Source organism: Microtus pennsylvanicus, chromosome 9, assembly GCF_037038515.1.
Source record: "Microtus pennsylvanicus isolate mMicPen1 chromosome 9, mMicPen1.hap1, whole genome shotgun sequence".
NCBI classification, from domain to species: Eukaryota; Metazoa; Chordata; class Mammalia; order Rodentia; family Cricetidae; genus Microtus; species Microtus pennsylvanicus.
The window spans coordinates 103,899,268-103,919,871 of NC_134587.1; positions in this window are offsets into that span (position 1 = coordinate 103,899,268).

Sequence of the window (20,604 nt, forward strand, 5' to 3'; positions counted from 1 at the left end):
TCTATCAACTGATATACACAAACATTGGCATTTTTAAAGGCATATGCTCTCAGAGTTCCCCACAAAGGCATCTAGATGCATAGCTACCAGTTCACATGATAAAAAGAATGTACGAAATGTCAGTAGCAAAAGAATTCACTGCTTTTAAAACATAGCAAAACAGGTTTTATTTATAACCACTACAGCGGGTGCAGAGGCAAGTACAGTTCAGTGGGAAAAGATTGGGCTTAACTTCAAATATTTCGTGGTGAGTGGGTTATTCATAGCAAATCTGCAGGGTGGGTTCCCACAGATGGGAGACCACATCAAGAATGATGGAGTTTGGGGATAAACAACCCTAACAGAACTTTTAAAGACAGATGTCGTTTCAAAGAAAATGGCCTCCATAGGGTGTGGCATTATTGGGAGGTATGACTTTGCTGGAGTAGACATGGCTTTGTTGGAGGAAAACTGTTACTGTGGGGATGGGCTTTGAGGTCTCTTATGCTCAAGTTACACCAATGTGGGACATAGTTTCTTCTGCTGCCTGTAGATCAAGATGTAGAACTCTCAACTCCTTCTCCAGTACCGTGTCTGCCTGTATGCTGCCATGTTTCTTGCCCTGATGATAATGGATTAAACCTCTGAACTGTAAGCCACCCCAATTAAATGTTTTTCCCTTTATATGTGCTGCCGTGTCTCTTCACAGCAACAGAACACCGAGACAACAGACCAAGGTGATCTGACATTAGGGAGTGGAGGGTAAGAAACCTGGTCAGGTGACAAGGTGATCAGATAAGGAGTGTAGATAGTTCTTGCTAAGACAGAATTTTATAAGGGAGTGCACAGACAGGGCTAGGGGAATTTGATCAAGAAAAGAATCTTTGTCAGATTGCAGTATGCTCTAACAAGAAGCAGTGGTGGGGGGGAGGGAGAAGATTTAGAAGTATAAGCTTAAGGCACTTTTTGGGAAGGAAAAGCCCAAATTTCAATTCTATTAGGACTAACAAAGGCAGAAAGAGGGAACTGAATGGTTCTTTTGAAAATAAATGTGCTCTGCCTTCAGTCACATTGACCTGACAGAGCTCAGTCTAGCTGTGTCCCACTGTGAAGTCCAGCTGCTTGATGTCAGGATAATGTGTACCAGACAGGCGAAGTTTCACTTCAGGAGAGATCTAACTATGACTCATTCCAGTCTCCAAGGCTGTGCTTCAAACATTGGTCAATGCCTGAGTTTTGGATTTTACTGCTCCAAGCACACACTTTCCCGGGCTTGAATAGCATTTAGGATGCTTTTTTTGGTCTCTAGACTAGTCATGTCTTTTATCCTTTTGACACTGAAAAACATTTAACCACTGTTATTATTGAATATTATAATTTATAACCTTTCTTTAAATGAGGAAGAAATTTCGGGGAAACACTTTTAGCTCTACTATTTTCTAATGCTATGAAATGTGTTTACCAAAAATAAACATATTAGTCATTCTTATCTATAGCAATAAAGCTATGTAGGCCAAAGATTCTATTCAAATTATTTTATCTAGACAATTTTCATTGTTATTGATATGCATTTGCATGTGCACACAGGCACACACACACATAACCTAGTGTTAACACCAACATCCACTATGTTGCTTGTCCACTATGTATATCAGAAAATGTAACATGAGTGTGGGCCTGCTTGCTGTTGGGTTTTTGTCCTGCCCGGTAACCCACAACTGTTTGGCCCCAAAGAAAATCACACATAGGTCTCCATAAATTATAAGCTGATTGGCTCATTAGCTCTAGCCTCTCACTGGCTAACTCTCACATCTTGACTAATCCATTTTTCTGATCTATGTTAGCCATGTGGCTCAGTACCTTTTTTCAGTAGGGCACCTCACATCCTGCTGCTTCGGTGATCTGGGCAGGAGTGGGAGGAATCAACTTCCTCCTTCCCAGAATTCTCCTGTTCTCATTACATCATTTCTACTTCCTGTCTGGTTTTCCCACCTATACTTCCTGCCTGGCCTATCAGCATTTATTTATAACATGATTGACAGAATACAGACAATTCTCCCACACCAGAAAATGTTATTTCATGATACATATGCAAAATGTAAGCAGGGATTAAATAGTATTTCTTATAAACCACACAATTTGTCAATTAAATTTATTTTAAAATAATCAATTAGTATTGAGCATGAACATTACAGAAAAGCAAAAGTTTGCATATGTTAAGGAATAGAATGAATAGGACCAAGAAAATGAGCAGGAAGCAAGGACAATTTTGCACTTTTCTGTAAGACACTGGTGGCATGGGCCCCTGCTAGCAGGAACATAATCCACTCCCTAGCTGAGTAGAGACAGATCTAATCTGATCCTAAACCACCAGGGAGAACAGGTCTCTGCATGTTCCTGAAATCAAAGTCTATTTTGATGGCATCCTTTTGTCCTTCTGGATGACATGAGACTTCCTTGAGGGGTTCTAATGAGAGGAAAATTTAAATTCTTAAGAGTTTCTCTTGTTCTCCAGTACTTACTGCTCTTGCTTTAAAAAAACATTATCATTGTCTTTGAAATTTTCTTGGCAAAGAGACAGGCTGGTAAGGATGGTCATTAATAATGGCCTTGAGGTTTTAATCTTAATGAAACCACTGAGAAGAGAAGAGAATTCTGCCTTTAAAGGAGGCTTCTTCATTCACACTGCAAATAAATGGTCTAACCAGAAATACAAAATGGCAGTTTTATGCTCCCTGGAGTAGAGAAATAATACGTATCTATTTATTTATCATTTAGCATAAATTATGTCTATTTCACAACTGGAGAGACTTCCAATGGATTGTGCATTTTTATTCAACTTTTAAACATCAAGAAGAAATGGAATTTTGTTTAAGAGCATAGTCTGATGTTAGTATAATATACAACAATGTGGTGTGAGTATAATACAGTAAAAAGTATATTCTGGTTCACAAATGTAATAAAAACAATGCCTGTTCAGCATTTGGGTACAGGGTAACATACAAAATACAAAATGTTACATTCAAAATGTTAATTGAAGTTTGCTTAACAAAAAGGGTAATTTTCAAAGTAGGGTGAGCTATGGTGAAGTACACAGAGTTTAAGAGCAGCACAGTTCCCCAAAGGACCACGAGCTGTGTCAAAGAGCCTGAAGCAGGATCCTTAGGAAGCTATAGAGGGGCATAATGCAGTTCTGTGAGCCGTTGCAGTATGAACAGAGTTGGGAATACATAAGCTTACTCCTACTATGCTCGGACCTCCAGCCAGTGCCCCGTCCTATTGGCCAAATGCAACAAGAAGCTAGTAGGAAAAAAAGCTTAAGAGATGCATTCACTCATAGTGTGCTATAAACAGACAGCACCAAGGGTATGAGAGCCTAATCACGACACTGTTAGAAAACAGGAGCCACATGATTATTGGTTAAATCACCACTCTATGACAGGCAGAGTCAGACACTCAGCTAACATCTAAGTCTGGCCGTACTATGAAGTTTCTCCATATCTAGCTCCTTCTTGTCATGTGGTATGTATTTCTCGGAGTGAAAATCAAGATAAGGGGTCCAATATTATACCTAGAGTAATGCCAGAAAAAAGGTACAGACACCACTGTGCAAGTGTCAAAACAGAGAAGTCAAGCATCAGAAGAACCAAGAAGCAAGGGTCAACACAGAAAAGTCTAGCATCAGTAGAACCAGGAAGCCAGGGCCAGGAAAGCATTGAAGGACCCAGAACTCTTGAGGAGAATTTCTAACAATGTTGTTTAAATTTTCTCAAAGCCATGAAAGGAAAATATGTTGAAAAAATGAACAGTGAATAATGAAAAATCTAATAAGCAACAACAGTAACAATATCCTAAGTCATAGAAAGGGCAGAACAGAATAACAGAGAAATTAGTCAGATCTGAGATGAGAATGAATAGGGTTGTCACAAGAAGACAGAGAAATATGCAAGGGTATGTCCACAATAAGCTGTGTAGGACTGGCCACATTCTGCTGCAGGCATGGCAGTGTGAAGACCTGGCTGTTGTCCCAGGTCCCCTTCTACCTGGGTGTTAAGAAAGTGGAAGACAAGTTTCATGGCTTAACTACCGCCTACATGTCAGTGGGAGATTATCTCCAGGAAGTCTGGTCAAGCATCCCTTGAACTGTGGATGACAGCATTCAAGCTCAGGGCCAAAAACAGAGGTGAAGTAGGTGTAAGGCTAGGGAAGCTAATGGTGGCTCCATCCCAAACTTCTCACTCTCTGTGCACGTAACTGCTGCCAGAAGACATGAGATTTCTGCATCAGGCATAAGGGGCCTAATTAGTTGTGTCCCAGCAAGCAGCCGAGTGCCAGTTCTTTTGTGCTCATTCCCTTGGCTTCACATCTCATCAGGGTGATTGAAACGGGTCTGGTAGTTATCCACATGGACACGTTGTTGAATTATTGGACTCGGAGGCCGTATGCTGTGTGTTCTGCATTTGTTTCAGAGTGAGCCACTGTCCCTATATTCTCAGTCTGTTCATTTGACAGACATCTATGAAAATATGACAAGCCACAAAAGACAGCCAATACATCTCCAAGAAGACATGTTCTATTAGCTGGCGTGGTTTTCGGGCAAACATAAATGTCTGAGACTGACTTTGGCTATTCATTATGAGATAAATGCATGCCACAAAACATGATCCGTTCATAACTCTGGTCTGTGTAGACCTCTCTTGCTAACAAAGAATAAAGAGAGGGTAATTATTTTTAATTTTCATTCTGTCCCACCAGAATTAGATATTTATTCTTGCTAGTTGTTAAGTAGAAGGAAAAAAGGACTCTGATAACCAGGGAGGACCCACTGAGTCAGTACATCTTCTTCCTCTGTTAACACAGGACTGTGTGCTCAGAGGACAATCTGAGGTAAATTATGGAGTCTGTAATTGAACCAGTTTTGGCCCAAATCCCAGTACAGCTTTTTGAAGAGCTAAACTAGATTCAGATTATGTCACTGTAAGGCTCTTTGCTCTTTTTAAGGATAAATATTTAAATTATGGTGACTCATTTCATGTTCTATCACATCGGCCCTTCAGAGATGCACACAAGAGCGAAAGGAACTTTGGATGGATCACAGAGTAAAACTTGCATGGTTACAGCCATAAGATGGTGGTACATAAACATAACACGCTTCCCAAAGAGCTGCCAATTCTGAGCCTGGCCGCTAGGGTTGATTATCCTTTCTGGCATTCAGATAGATAAATGAATGGCAGCAGTTGTTCCCTCTTCATAGAACAGAAGTTCCATAATCAGATTAGTTATTTTTATTGAAAGTAAAAGCACAAACTCTAGGATATAAGCCTATATCATATACACCTGTATGCATGAGTATCTGTGGGTATTTATAACCATCCAGGGTGTGCATGGCCATTTGTGGAGGACTACTTTGGGAATCACTCCTGGGGCATTATCTACCTTGTTTTTTCATTATTTATTTATTTATTAAAGATTTCTGCCTCCTCCCCGCCACTGCCTCCCATTTCCCTCCCCCTCCCCCATCAAGTCCCCCTCCCTCGTCAGCCCAAAGAGCAATCAGGGTTCCCTGACCTGTGGGAAGTCCAAGGACCACCCACCTCCATCCAGGTCTAGCAAGGTGAGCATCCAAACTGCCTAGGCTCCCACAAAGCCAGTACGTGCAGTATAATCAAAACCCATTGCCATTGTTCTTGAGTTCTCAGTAGTCCTCATTATCTGCTATGTTCAGCGAGTCCGGTTTTATCCCATGCTTTTTCAGATCCGGGCCAGCTGGCCTTGGTGAGTTCCCGACAGAACATCCCCATTGTCTCAGTGTGTGGGTGCACCCCTTGCGGTCCTGAGTTCCTTGCTCATGCTCTCTCTCCTTCTGCTCCTGATTTGGACCTTGAGATTTCAGTCCAGTGCTCCAATGTGGGTCTCTGTCTTCTTTCATTGCCTGATGAAGGTTAATATTCAGGACACTCATCCATTGCTGGTGGGAATGCAAACTTGTGCAACCACTTTGGAAAGCAGTGTGGCAGTTTCTCAGGGAATTTGGAATCAACCTACCCCTGGACCCAGCAATACCACTCTTGGGAATATACCTAAGAGATGCCCTATCATACAACAAAAGTATATGCTCAACTATGTTCATAGCAGCATTGTTTGTAATAGCCAGAACCTGGAAACAACCTAGATGCCTTTCAATGGAAGAATGGATGAAGAAAGTATGGAATATATACATATTAGAGTACTACTCACCAGTAAAAAACAATGACTATTTGAATTTTGCATGCAAATGGACAGAAATAGAAAACACTATCCTGAATGAGGTAAGCCAGACCCAAAAAGAGAAACATGGGATGTACTCACTCGTATTTGGTTTCTAGCCATAAATAAAGGACATTGAGCCTATAATTCGTGATCCTAGCGAAGCTAAATAAGAAGGTGAACCCAAAGAAAAACATCTACCTTGTTTTTGAAACAAGTTCTCTCATTGACTCAGGCCTTGCTAACTAGGCTAGGCTGTCTGGCCAGGGAGCCTCAGGGATCTGCCTGCCTGTGCTTTCAAAGGCTAAGGTCAAAAGGGTGTACCACCACACTTGGCTTGTTTATGAAGGTCTGGGGACAGAGAAATCAGGTTCCCAAGTTTTCAAAGCAAGGGCTTTGTTAATTAAGCAATCTTCCCCAAATGTACCTACATTTTCCAGTGACAAAATTTGAACTGTTCAATGGTCAATTCCATGACAGCTTTGTTAGTGCTATTGCTAACACTAACATTCCACACGGAAGTGAATGTCAATTACCATTTCCACACGTTGGTGCTTTTCCATGTAGCTGAACATCAGGAATTGCTAACTCGGTTTGCCATAGCAGTCCAAGGGCATGGAATATCCACACCAACAGACTCAATCTGCTTCCTCTTGATCTGCAAGGTCCTCACTGTCAGCTAAAGCCAGAAGATGCTTTTCTATGGGATTCAGCAAAGCCTCATCTCCTGCTGGAAGATGAAATGAGTTCCAACTGGACCCCATCTCCTGAGGCTTAGGCTGTGAATTGGATCTTGAGGGAATGTCAAGACATCAAAGGCTGTGCTGAAGAAAGTAAATCTTATTTTTACTTTTCAGTAGCTATTCACTTCTCTCTCTCTCTCTCTCTCTCTCTCTCTCTCTCTCTCTCTCTCTCTCTCACACACACACACACACACACACACACACACACACATCTTCCATGACTCAAATTCAGTTCAACTCCTTTGCTGATGTTTTCTGTCTTACCTTTCCTTGCTTCCTACATCTCAGATGAAACATCAGCCATGACCCTATCACTTACACTCTGCTTGGGATGGAGCCATGATTAGTTTCCCTAGCCTTACACCTACTTTGCCTCTGCTTTTGGCCCTGAGCTTGAATGCTGTCATCCACAGTTCAAGGGATGCTTGACCAGACTTCCTGGAGATAACCTCCCCCTGACATGTAGGAGGTAGTTAACTGATTATAAGTTTTCAGTACTGGTTTTAAATTTAAAACCAAACAATAGACACATTAATTTAAAAGTGAAGGCAGTGGTATTTACATCAGAGTAGCTGCCTGTGAAGAGGTAAAGAGAGCCGCGTGTTCTGACTACAGTAAGAAAAAGCTCAAAATAACCTCAGATAGAATAAGATACCAAGAATATTGGAGGCATGTGTTTCTGTTAAATGTTCAATGCTCAGTTTCAAAGAGCAAAGGAATCTCCCCCTACCTCATCTCCCACATACAAAGAAGTGGATATGGTGGGCAGTTAGAACATTCAAAACCAGAGAGTGAAACTGTGAGATGGGATTAAAGAGCCCATTGGCTCCTCCATGTCAAAGGGTTGTACTAAGAAGGAGCAGAGTTATTTGGACAAAGAGTATATAAAGTAAATACCCTTAGCCATAGTTTGAAAGCCACAGATGTTCTGATAATCAAGGTGGTTGTATGCTCAACTAGAAGGATGAAGACTCATTTCTGAGTCATGGAAACAGATATCAGATGGTGGGCTCCAGACCTCCAGTAGGAAGGGCCTCAGTAAGGAACTCTGCTGGTAAAGTATCAAAGGGGAAGCGGGATTTGTAAACTCTGTGTCTTCTGTGACTGGAGGCCATTTAAGTTGGATTTGCAGAGGAGAGGGCTATGATTTACAGTTAATAGACAGTTTTGGTTACTTTCCCTTAAAATGGGTAGCCTCTAGCTTGCATTCCATAGTTTATACATGCAAAAAGTGTTCAGAAGTTAAAAGCCTGTTGTCATTTTACTAATTCATACAGAGTGCCAATGTGGTATGTAGCACCTAGGAGAAGAAAGAGTTCAGCTAGGGTCTGGAGAGATGACTCAGCAGTTAAGGACACCTGCTACTATTGCAGAAGATCCTTGTTTGGTTCTTAGCATCCACACAGAAGCTCACAGTCACCTGTAACTCTAGTTCCAGGAACTCCAGTGCCATTGTCTTGTCTCCATGGACATTTATATGACGCACATACATACATGCAGGCAAAACATTCATACACCTAATAATAAAAATAAAATAAAAATAAATGAATCTCATTTTAAAGAACAGTTGTTATTGTTTTTCCAAAAATTGCAAACATAAAATCTAGGCATAGGAAAAATGTAGCATAGGAAAAATGAATTCATTTTATTGTGATCTAATATGACAAGAAATACATTGTACTAAAAAGTAACTATGTAACTATACTTGTATATACATGTATCTCACTTTGATAAATACTAGATTGATGAGTAGATGATAGATGTGTAGATGATGTAACTGAAAAGTTTTTATTATGTTGTAATTCAAAGTAGAAATCCTCTATCAAACCTCAGTGAAAACATGGAAAGAATATAACCAACCAACCACATGATAAGAAATAATTTAAAATCTCCTTAAAACATGAGTCAACTGAGTCAATTAAGTGAGAATGTAAGCATTTGAAGACAGCAAACATTTTCCTTGGGACATAAATTGCATCTGAATGACGAAGTCATTGATTATTCTTCTCTATTACCTAATGCAATTCTATTACACAAATATATGTTTTAAAATCTATGGAAGAACTCTGAGCTGTTTAAATTTTGACTTTGTAAGGGTTGTTGGCATGATCACAGTTTTTGTCTGGGTTATGGGGAATAATTTACCAATGACAGCTAAATGTGTTAATAACTCTAACAAAGGCACATACCTTATGTCATTTAATCTTTTTCTGAAGTATACTGTTTGATTTGACAAATGAAAGTGTTAAGGTTCATGGGAGTTAATCAGCTTGTAAAGAATCCTTAGCTGCCTAAACATGGCTAAAATTAAACATATTTTTAAATATCAAAGCCCCATGCTCTTTCCATCTGGTAAGGAAGAACAAAGTGCCTACCCTGTGGGAATATTCATTTTCCCACACCCAGTAGTAGATGCCATTAATTAATCTTGGCACATTCTTTTAGCTAAACCAGACTTGCCCTGAGATTTGATTCAACTCAGTAATTTTAGTTCAAACTTCCAATTAATTAGTTATTTATTACAGTTTAAAACTTGGGCCAACTCTACACAAATACATTCTGCTTCCTTTTCCATAATACATGATAAATGATATCTCCTTATCACTGAACTCACAATCAAACCACAGGCAATTAACATATATATATCGTGGACTTTTAGGTTTAAATATTATCAGAGAAATAATAAAGAAAAAATGTTTCTGAAAGAAAAAAAGTTCTATCCTTAGAACTCTATTTGCTTATAGAAGTGTTGGAAAGATCACAAATTAATAAGTGGTGCAAAAATTCCTCACAGAGAGAAAACTGTACTTAAGAAAACATGTAGATAAGCTACTTGAGCTAGACGAGATTTGTATGGGTTTAGAGATTGTGAACAAACCCAAGAGAAACTGCTAAGGATTGTGTGCCCTAGAAAGCAGAGAAAGGGATGGCTTAGAAGAGAGGGCGAGGAAAAGGATAGAAGAGAGATTTTGGCTACCTCAACAGAGAAGATATGATGATGTAGGTGGGTCATCTGTCTATCTGTTGCTTTCATTGGTTAATTAATAAAGAAACTGCTTGGCCTGATAGGTCAGAACTTAGATAGGCAGAGTAGACAGAACAGAATGCTGGGAAAAAGAAGCAGATTCAGGTACACGCCGTAGCTCTCCTCTCCAAGATGGAGGCAGGTTAAGAATCTTCCTGGTAAGCCACTACCTCGTGGTTCTACACTCATTAATAGAAATGGGTTAATCAAGATGTGAGAGTTAGTCAATAAGAGGCTGGAACTAATGAGCCAGGTAGTGTTTAAAAGAATACAGTTTCCATGTAATTATTTTGGGTAAAGCTAGCCAGTGGTCTGGAGCCCTCCAGGGCGTCAGGAAATGGCCCGCCACTCCATCTACAATATGAGAAAACCCTTTTATGAATTTAGGACAGTTTCATGGTCTGGTGGTTTGAGGGAGAAGCGATCCCCATAGGCTCAGGTATTTGAACACTAGGAGCCAGGTGGTGGTGCTGTTTGGGGAAGTTGTGGAACCTTTAAGAGGCACAGCCTTGCTGCAGGAAGGAAGTCGTTGGAGGTAGGCTGTGAGAGTTTATTCCTTTGCTCTACTTCCAGTTCTCTCTCTGCTTCATACTTGAATTTGGAGATGGGATTTCCATCTCTTAACATCCTGCCCCACCCACCAGGTGCCATGCCTCCACATCATAATGGATACACCTCAGTTGTAAGCCCACATAGACTCTTTTCTTCCCTACGATGCCGTGGTTATCGTATTTTATCACAGTGACAGAAAAATAACTAGCCTTCTTAATCTCGAGAGAAAATGCTGTTGGATTTGTTTTTTTTTTCCCTTGGCTAGTTTAGGTCAACTTCCCATAAACTAGAGTTATCAGAGAGGAGGGAGCCTTAGCTGAAAAAATGTCTGCATAAAATCAGGCTTTGGGTGAGCCTTTAGGGCATTTTCTTAATCCATGACTGAAGGGAGGAGGGCTCAGTTCATTGTGGTTTGTGCTGTTCCTGAGCTGGTGGTCCTGGGTTCTATAAGAAAGCAGGTTGAGCAAGCCATCATGAGCAAACCAGTAAGCAATACCACTCCACAGCCTCTGCATCAGCTCCTGCCTCCAGGTTCCTGTCAAGTTTTGAGTTTTTGCCCTGACTTCTCTTAGTGAGGGACTGTTACCTGGAAGTTTAAGTCAGATAAAACTTTTTGCCAAATTGCTGTGGTCATGGTATAGTCTACCCAAAGCGGAATCTGAAATATATCCTCTGGCTGAATTTGAAAAACTTCTACTGTGGTAGAAGTTTATTTTCAGATAATTCTAGGAAGCAGAGTTGAAAAAATAATGAGACTCAGAGTGAAGGAAAAGCTAGTGAGGGATGCATTATGCATTGGCTATTAGTGAGAGTAAAAGCATTTAATACCCTGTGGGACCTTGTGTGGAACTTTGTAGAACATGATTCAAAGTTCTTCAGCAATGACCGGGAAGCTGGGGTGATTATCCTCTATGTCTTACCTGTAATGGGATGAGGGCTATTCAGGGAGCCAAAGGCCTCCCTCTTCTGGTCTATGCCTGCTGTTTGGGAGCTTTGTCGTGAGCGTGCAGAAGCTCCAAGGCAATCAGGGAAACACTCCATCTGACACAGAGATGGGAAGATTGTACTGTGCGTGTGGCCAAACACGAGAGCTGTGCTGGCATCAGGAGACCAAGAGAAGAGGGTAGGGGCACCATACACATCTCTTGTGTACTCCACTGTCCTTTCTTTCTGCACTAACTTAATTTCTATAGAATTTTATTGATTATGAATACCATACCTGAAACCTAGAATCATTTTCAAAACATCAGCTTCCTATGATTTATTTCTAATTCTGAATTCATACTTCATTTTGATCATTTGCACTTTTATGCTAGGGAAAGATATATCCCTTTGGTGAAAAAAGTAAGACAATAAAGTTTAATATTTTATCTCTTCAATTTAAGGATGAGTCATTTAGAGGCTGGAGAGATTTAAGGGGAGCTACAGTTCTTGCAGAAGACCTGTTTTTTTTTTTGTTATTAGCACCTATATTGGATATCTCAAAACCACCAGTAACTCTAGCTCGAGGGGATCTGATGTATTCTGCTAGCCTCCACAGACACCTGTACACATGGACATACATACACACACACAGACACGCATAAATAAAAACAAAAATATCTAAAAATAAAATTGCTTTTTATTTAAAAAACTGTTAGAGATGCTCCCCACCAAAAGAATCTATTTAACATGGAAAATATTGCTATTAGCTAATATATTCATGGGGAAATATTCTGAATAATTAAGTGATGACAATCACAATTATGACATTTAAGTTTTAATACTAGAAGGTAAAGTGCCTTGATTTTTGTTTTAATAACAATTTTAATTAGCATATCAAGTGATTTTCAAAATAACTTCAAAGCATTTGATCATTGTATATTTTAAGTAGTTACCAGACTCTTTTTATACAGTTAAGATGTTTAACATTTATAAAGAAACTGTATGTGATAGCTTAAGATGTGATGGGCACACAAATCAGTCATCCTGGACAGTGAGGTTCTGTTCTGCTCTCCCTATTTGGGGAAGAGTCGGGGCAATCATGGAAGTTATACATTGTGGGAGCTAAGAGAACCTTTTCTGGAGCACTCTGTGCCTTTGACAATTGAGTTTGAAATCAGCACCATCTTTCTAAATTGGATCCGAGGGCTCATCTGCAGCAAGTGCATCACGAAGAGTTTTTACTTAAGTCTGCCCTTTACTTTTGGCTTCAGGTTTCCAATGTAAGAAGTTGTGAATGCTGGATTTCTAAAAATCAGCACCGATTCAATGTGTCAGAGCCTACACACACTGACAATAGTATTATGGAAACCTCTACTTCTGTTTCCAAAATGTTTTGTTTGCTAGACTTGACTAACCATTATAATCGGCATGCTTGGGTTAGATAGAGCAATATTTCTTTGGTTCATCTGACACATGTGTCTTTGGATCTAACATATCCCAGACTGCTTATAGTACAGTTTTCATCACTGCAAAATTAATATGGTAACACATAAAAAATACAAAAAAATAAGTAGAAAAAGCAAGACATGTAGTGTTTAAAATGTATACATATAAATCAGAAAGGGATCATAGATAACAGCTAAAAATAAATTGAAAAGGAAAGAAGGTTAAATATAAGAAAAGCTGAAGGGACAATATAAGGGAATTGTTTTATAAGTGTACATAAATGGTAAGTATGAGAGAGCCAAAATGTTTGTATCGGCAGCTATATCAATGAAATCATGAATGTGAAAGCAACTGTACTTTTATTCAAATATACTTGACTTATTTAGAACCCAGTAATTTTATAAGTGTATGAAAATACTCATTTTAAGGTATATACAATCATATCTTTTCAAAATGTGAAATTTTGTTTTTCTCAGTGCCATTCCTCCTGACTTGTCAGGATCATTGAAACTATTACAAAGAAATGTCAGGTCTGCCAATGGCTGACATCTGTGATTGCTTCTTCTAGATGGGCTCCCACTCACTCATTTTTCTTTTCTTTATGCCATCTAGTGTAGAGGGGGAATTGATAATCAGAGTGAAATGGTGGCTTTGAAATGCTCAGCTCGAGATTCTTGTCAGCCTTGTTTCCTAACACAGAACACTTCAAGACTGCTGTGGGAATATTTCTCCAGTATGGAAGGCAGGTGTGGGCAGATTGCCTGATTGAAATAAACGCATGTACATGTGTCAAGTGTGTTCTGAGGAGCTCTAGGCGATCTCTCAAATGTAAAGATAGAATTGTGTGAGAATGGAGATTATCTGGGCCAGAATAACACTAGCAATATGAAGGGGCTTCAACCCCCATCTCTTAGAGCATTTCTGTCTTAGAAGATTGCCATCAAACTGTGTAGATCTGCTTGACACGCACTGGGGCAGTGTGGACAGACAGCCTAACCATGAAGAGATATTCAGAGAGTGGACAGCCTTGTCTTGTTCCTGATTTTAGTGGAATTGCTTTGAGTTTCTCTCCATTTGATTTGATGTTAGCTGTCAGCTTGCTGTATATTGCTTTTATTATATTTAGATATATTGATTCACTGCATAAAGTGCACACAAGGTTGAGGAATTAACACCTGAAAATTATACATGTGGAGAAATGATGATATTCTAGAAGACAGGTAAAGTTTGTGGATTATGAGTAAAATTTCCATCTTTAATATGTTTGATGTTAGTTTTGAGTCAAACATATTTGCACAGTAAATAAAGGTATTTTAATATAACTCTTGTTCTTTATACTTTGAAATCACTGCTTTTCCAGATAACTTTAACACTGTATTTAATTATACCTTTCATATGAGACACTGGTTTTCTTAGTAACATTTCTCTTGTGTTGTAAGGGTCATTGAAGCCATGTCCAAGCCAAGCAAACACTCAATAATTAATGTCTCCAAACAGTTTATTCTTTCTACTCTCTTATTTTTATGGTTTTTCAAATAGTATTTATGTGTGTGTGCGCACGCGCATGCTGGGAATAGAGATCTGATATTCTAGAACAGAGGAAAGCATCCTAAGCCCTGTGCCCTCTCCAGTCTCTGTCCTTATTGTTCTTACATTATCTGGCACAATGGGAAAACAGGCAGTGAAAAAGATAGGTGGTTGCTTTGAACTGTTAAATGAACTGTTGGAAATTCTTGGCCCCAAACTACATGTTTGCTGTGTGTTTAACTCCATCCTGATTGTGACTTTGCTCTGGATTTTGACATATTATCAAAAATCCCCTTACTATCTCTCAATGTGATTAAAATAAGATTACACATAATTGAAGTACATACTATTATCTCTCAAATGTGTTTTTTTAATGTATGTACTGTGAAAAGTATGTTGCTCCTTTCAGATAACTCCACTAGGTTTAACAAGAAGCAAGGGACACAGTGAGTCCAGCAAGAGTTTTGGTGCAGCCAAAGGATTCATACACACAACATGGGGCAGTTAGGAAGTAGTTTAGAGTAGACTTCATTCTACTGCCAACATTTACCTACTTACTAGGAAACCCTGAAGTGGTGATGCCAGAAGTAAGATATTTACATCACAGTGTAATAACTTACTTTGCAATTTTTATTATTATCTCCAATTAAGAGGATTATTTGTAGGAAGACCATTTTGCTTCTTAAACCTGGTGATAAAGAAACACCCATGCACATCAACATACAAAGCCTTTGAATATTAGACATTGAAATACCACCTTTGATATTTTAATAATTCTTTGCTAAAATTCTTATAAAAATGTAGAGTCAATAAGCCAATTAGTTTCCTTCTTGGTGGATTTCAATAAGAATATTTTTTTAGAAATGTGTAAAGCTACATCTGATGGTTTAACAGGATATGGTGGTGTGTGACTATTGTCTCAGCACTAGGAAGAGAGACATCTACAAGTTCAACCCCAGTCTACTCTATATAGAAAGTTCAAGGTGAGCCAAGGCTACATAGCAAAGCCTGTCTCAAAATAAAAGAAATCAACCTGACAGCATTGTGCATTTGAGTATGAAAGACTGAATTATAGAAATTCCAATGTAAAGTTTTCTATAAGATAAATTTAAATATGGCCAATCAGCATAAGATCCAGACTTCTTTATACTACTCTATCTTTTATCGTTGGACAAATCACATTTATATTTTCAAATGCGATTACATTCAGAGGGAAATGCCCAAGCAGTTAAGTTTCATAGTTTTGTTTAATAGTTGGAATGTATGCATGCATACAAATAAGGTCCTTCTGTTGGTACCAGCAGAAGCAGAGATAGTGGATTAAATAACTGAAAGAAATGGTTATATCAAAAGATAATTTAAAAATAATGTTTAAGTCTTACATACTTTTTTTTTATAATTTAAACATATTACTGCCCATACCTGGCTTTTTTTTATTTTTGGGGAGATGGGGCTTTGTATTTGTTTCTTTAATTGGATGGCATTTAACCAGTTCCTGCACCACCCACACCACTAACAATTCTAGTTTGGTTTACTCTAAGGAGGCAAACACTGACAGAGACTTACCAAGAAGCCCTTCTGCAATGGTTGAACCCACTGTTCCTATTTTCTAAGTGGTTGTGTGGGCAAACTGCTTTCATCTGTGGCCAGAGAAGCCGCTTTCTGCAGTGGGCAGCAGTCAGTGCAGACTTAACAATTGCTCACTGCTGAGAAGTGACTAACTTCTAGCCCCAAATCAGACACCTCCATCATCCCTCTGCCAAGGATCACAGAACAGTGGGGTGGGAAGAGTGTAACGCCAGATGACAGCAGACAGTGCTGTAAATGCTGTCCTCTGGACCTGAGGAGGCTACTGTCTTCATGGGCTCACAGAGGTTGTAATTAACTCCATGAGATCTGCATAGGATCAAGCCACTGAAACAAAGGGAGCCAATCAGAACCACCATATCCTTATTGGCTGCGCTATAAGATACTTTATTTATTTATTTATTTTTAAATATTTATTTATTTATTATGTATACAATATTCTGTCTGCATGTGTGCCTGCGCGCCAGAAGAGGGCACCAGACCTCATTACAGATGGTTGTGAGCCACCATGTGGTTGCTGGGAATTGAACTCAGGGCCTTTGGAAGAGCAGGCAGTGCTCTTAACCGATGAGCCATCTCTCCAGCCCCCTATAAGACACTTTAAAACAGTGTCAGGAGCTCGGCTTCTAAAAAGAAAATCAGGATATTTATTAACATATGAAAGCCTTCCTCCTCAAGGATGGAAAGATTGCTCTGGTATAGGAGGATCTTCTTTCTATGTGTTGCTTTCATTGGTTGAATAAAGAGACTGCCTTGGCCTTTTGATAGGACAGCCCTGAGATGGGCGTGGTAGACAGAACATAATTCTGGGAGGAAGAAGGAAGTATGGCAGACGCCATGGCTCTCTTCTCCATGACAGATGCTGGTTAGACTAATGCCAGTAAGCCACAGTCAAGTGGCGATAAACATTAATGGAAATGGGTTAAACGAATATGTAAGAGTTAGTCAAGAAGAGGCTAGATATAATGGGCCAGGCAGTGTTTAAATGAATAGACTTTCCGTGTAATTATTTCGGGTGTAAGCTAGACGGGTGGTAGAAATGTAGCCCACTCCTCATTACTACATTGCTCAGTGGTTTAGAGCATGTGGTGCTCTTCCAGAGGACTTGAATTTGGTACTCAGCCCCCACTTTTAAGCTCACAACCTCCTGTAACTCTAGCTCCACGGGACTATAACTACTAGCTACTCGAGTACACATGTACATACCCACACATAAACACATACATATCACAAATACAATTAAAAATGTGCCTTAAAAACAAAAATATTTCCCTTTGACAGCAATGTTGCTTTTCAACTAAACTAATTCATAAGTAAAGAGAATAAAGAAAATGATTATGTAATTCACAGTTATCATGTAATTTCTTTCATATGCAATTCTCACTCCTGTGTTCTCCATGCCTGTGATTAGAAAAGGGCCCTTTAGAACACGACAAGGCTGTCCACTCTCTCCATACCTCTTCAATATAGTGCTTGAAGTTCTAGCAATAGCAATAAGACAACATAATGGGATCAAGGGGATTCGAATTGGAAAGGAAGAAGTTAAACTTTCGTTATTTGCAGATGATATGATAGTGTACATAAGCGACCCCCAAAACTCCACCAAAGAACTTTTACAGCTGATAAACAGCTTTAGTAGTGTGGCAGGATACAAGATCAACTCCAAAAAATCAGTTGCCCTCTTATACACAAAGGATATGGAAGCAGAGAGGGAAATCAGAGAAGCTTCTCCATTCACGATAGCCACAAACAGCATAAAATATCTTGGGGTAAATCTAACCAAGGAAGTGAAAGATCTATTTGACAAGAACTTTAAGGCATTGAAGAAAGAAATTGAAGAAGATACCAAAAAATGGATGGACATCCCTTGCTCTTGGATAGGGAGGATCAAGATAGTAAAAATGGCAATTCTACCAAAGGCAATTTATAGATTCAATGCAATCCCCATCAAGATCCCATCAAAATTCTTCACAGATCTGGAGAGGACAATAATCAACTTTATATGGAAAAACAAAAAACCCAGGATAGCCAAAACAATCCTATACAATAAAGGATCTTCTGGGGGCATTACCATCCCTGACTTCAAACTCTATTACAGAGCTACAGTAATGAAAACAGGGTGGTACTAGCATAAAAACAGAGAAGTCGACCAATGGAATCGTATAGAAGACCCGGATTTTATCCCACAAACCTATGAACACCTCATTTTCGATAAAGGAGCTAAAAGTATACAATGGAAGAAAGAAAGCATCTTCAACAAATGGTGCTGGCACAACTGGATTGTCAACCTGTAGAAGAATGAAAATAGACCCATATCTATCACCGTGCACAAAACTCAAGTCCAAATGGATCAAAGACCTCAATATCAGCCCGAAAACACTGAACCTGATAGAAGAGAAAGTGGGAAATACCCTACAACAGATGGGCACAGGTGATCGCTTCTTAGGTATAACCCCAGAAGCACAGACATTAAAGGCAACATTGAATAAATGGGACCTACTAAAACTGAGAAGCTTCTGTAAAGCAAAGGACACTGTCACTAAGACACAAAGGCAACCTACTGACTGGGAGAAGATCTTCACCAACCCCGCAACAGACAAAGGTCGGATCTCCAAAATATATAGAGAACTCAAGAAACTAGTCTTTAAAATGCTAATTAACCCAATTAAAAAATGGGGCACTGAACTGAACAGAGAATTATCCACAGAAGAAGTTCAAATGGCCAAAAGACACTTAAGGTCGTGCTCAACTTCCTTAGCAATCAGGGAAATGCAAATCAAAACAACTTTGAGATATCATCTTATACCTGTCAGAATGGCTAAAGTCAAAAACACCAAGGATAGCCTTTGCTGGAGAGGCTGTGGAGGAAGGGGTACCCTCATCCATTGCTGGTGGGAATGCAATCTTGTACAACCACTGTGGAAGTCAGTGTTTCGGTTTCTCAGGAAATTCGTGATCTACCTACCCCTGGACCCAGCAATACCACTCTTGGAATATATCCAAGAGATGCTCTATCATATGACAAAAGCATTTGTTCAACTATGTTCATAGCAGTATTATTTGTAATAGCCAGAACCTGGAAACAACCTAGATGCCCTTCAATGGAAGAATGGATGAAGAAAGTATGGAATATATACACACTAGAGTACTACGCTGCGGTAAAAAACAATGACGTCTCAAATTTTGCATGCAAATGGATGGAAATAGAAAACACTATCCTGAGTGAGGTATCCCAGACCCAAAAAGATGAACATGGAATGTACTCACTCATAATTGGTTTCTAGCCATAAATAGGGGTCACAGAGTCTACAATAGGTGAACCTAAAGAAGCTAAATAAGAAGGTGAACCCAAGGAAAAACATATAGTTATCCTCTTGGCTATGGGAAGTAGACAAAATTGCCAGGGAGAAAATTGGGATCTTGGGGGTGGGGTGGGATGGGGGTTAGGGGAGATGGGGAGAGAAAAGGTAGAAGGGAAGGAGGGGGGGACTTGGGGAAACAGGAGGATTGGGATAAAGGAAGGTTGGATAGGGGAGCACGGAACCACAATTCTTAGTTAAGGGAGCCACTTTAGGGTGGGCAAGAGACTTGACCCTAGAGGGGCTCCCAGGTGCCCAAGCTGAGGTCCCCAGTTAGTTCCTTGGGCAGCTGAGGATAGGGAACCTGAAATGACCCTATCCTAGAGCAATATTGACGAATATCTTGCATATCATCATAGAACCTTCATCTGGTGATGGATGGAGATAGAGACAGAGACCCACATGGAGCACTGGACTGAGCTCCCAAGGTCCCAATGAGGAGCAGAAGGAGGGAGAACATGAGCAAAGAAGTCGGGACCACGAGGGGTGCACCCACCCACTGAGACAGTGGAGCTGATCTACTGGGAGCTCACCAAGGCCAGCTGGACTGTTACCGAAAAAGCATGGGATAAAACTGGACTCTCTGAACATGGCGAACAATGAGGGCTGATGAGACGCCAAGGACAATGGCACTGGGTTTTGATCCTACGTAATGTGCTGGCTTGGTGGGAGCCTAGCCAGTTTGGATGTTCACCTTCCTAGATATGGACGGAGGGGGGGAGGACCTAGGACTTACCACAGGGCAGGGAACCCTGACTGCTCTTTGGACTGGAGAGGGAGGAGGAGAGGAGTGGGGGGAGGGGGAGAAGGGTGGGAGGAGGGGGAGAAGAGTGGGAGGATGGGGAGAAGAGTGGGAGGAGGGGGAGGGAAATGGGAGGCTGGGAGGAGGTGGAAATTTGTTTTTTTTATTCTCCTTTTATCAATTAAAAAAAAAGAAAAAAATGTGTCTTTTATCCACAATCATCATGGCAGAAAGGCAGAATGCCAGAGTAGTGGCGGAAAGCTTTACATCTTTAGAGACAGAGAGAGAAAGAGAGAGAGAGAGCTGGATGGATTTTTGAAACCTCAAAGCCTACCTCTAGTGGCACCTTCCTCCATCAAGGCCACACCTCCTAATCCTTTTCAAATGATATTACTAAACTGGGACCAAGCATTCAAACCTGAGGTGGTGGGGCCCATTCTCATTCAAACCATCACAGCAGGTGTTTCATAAACA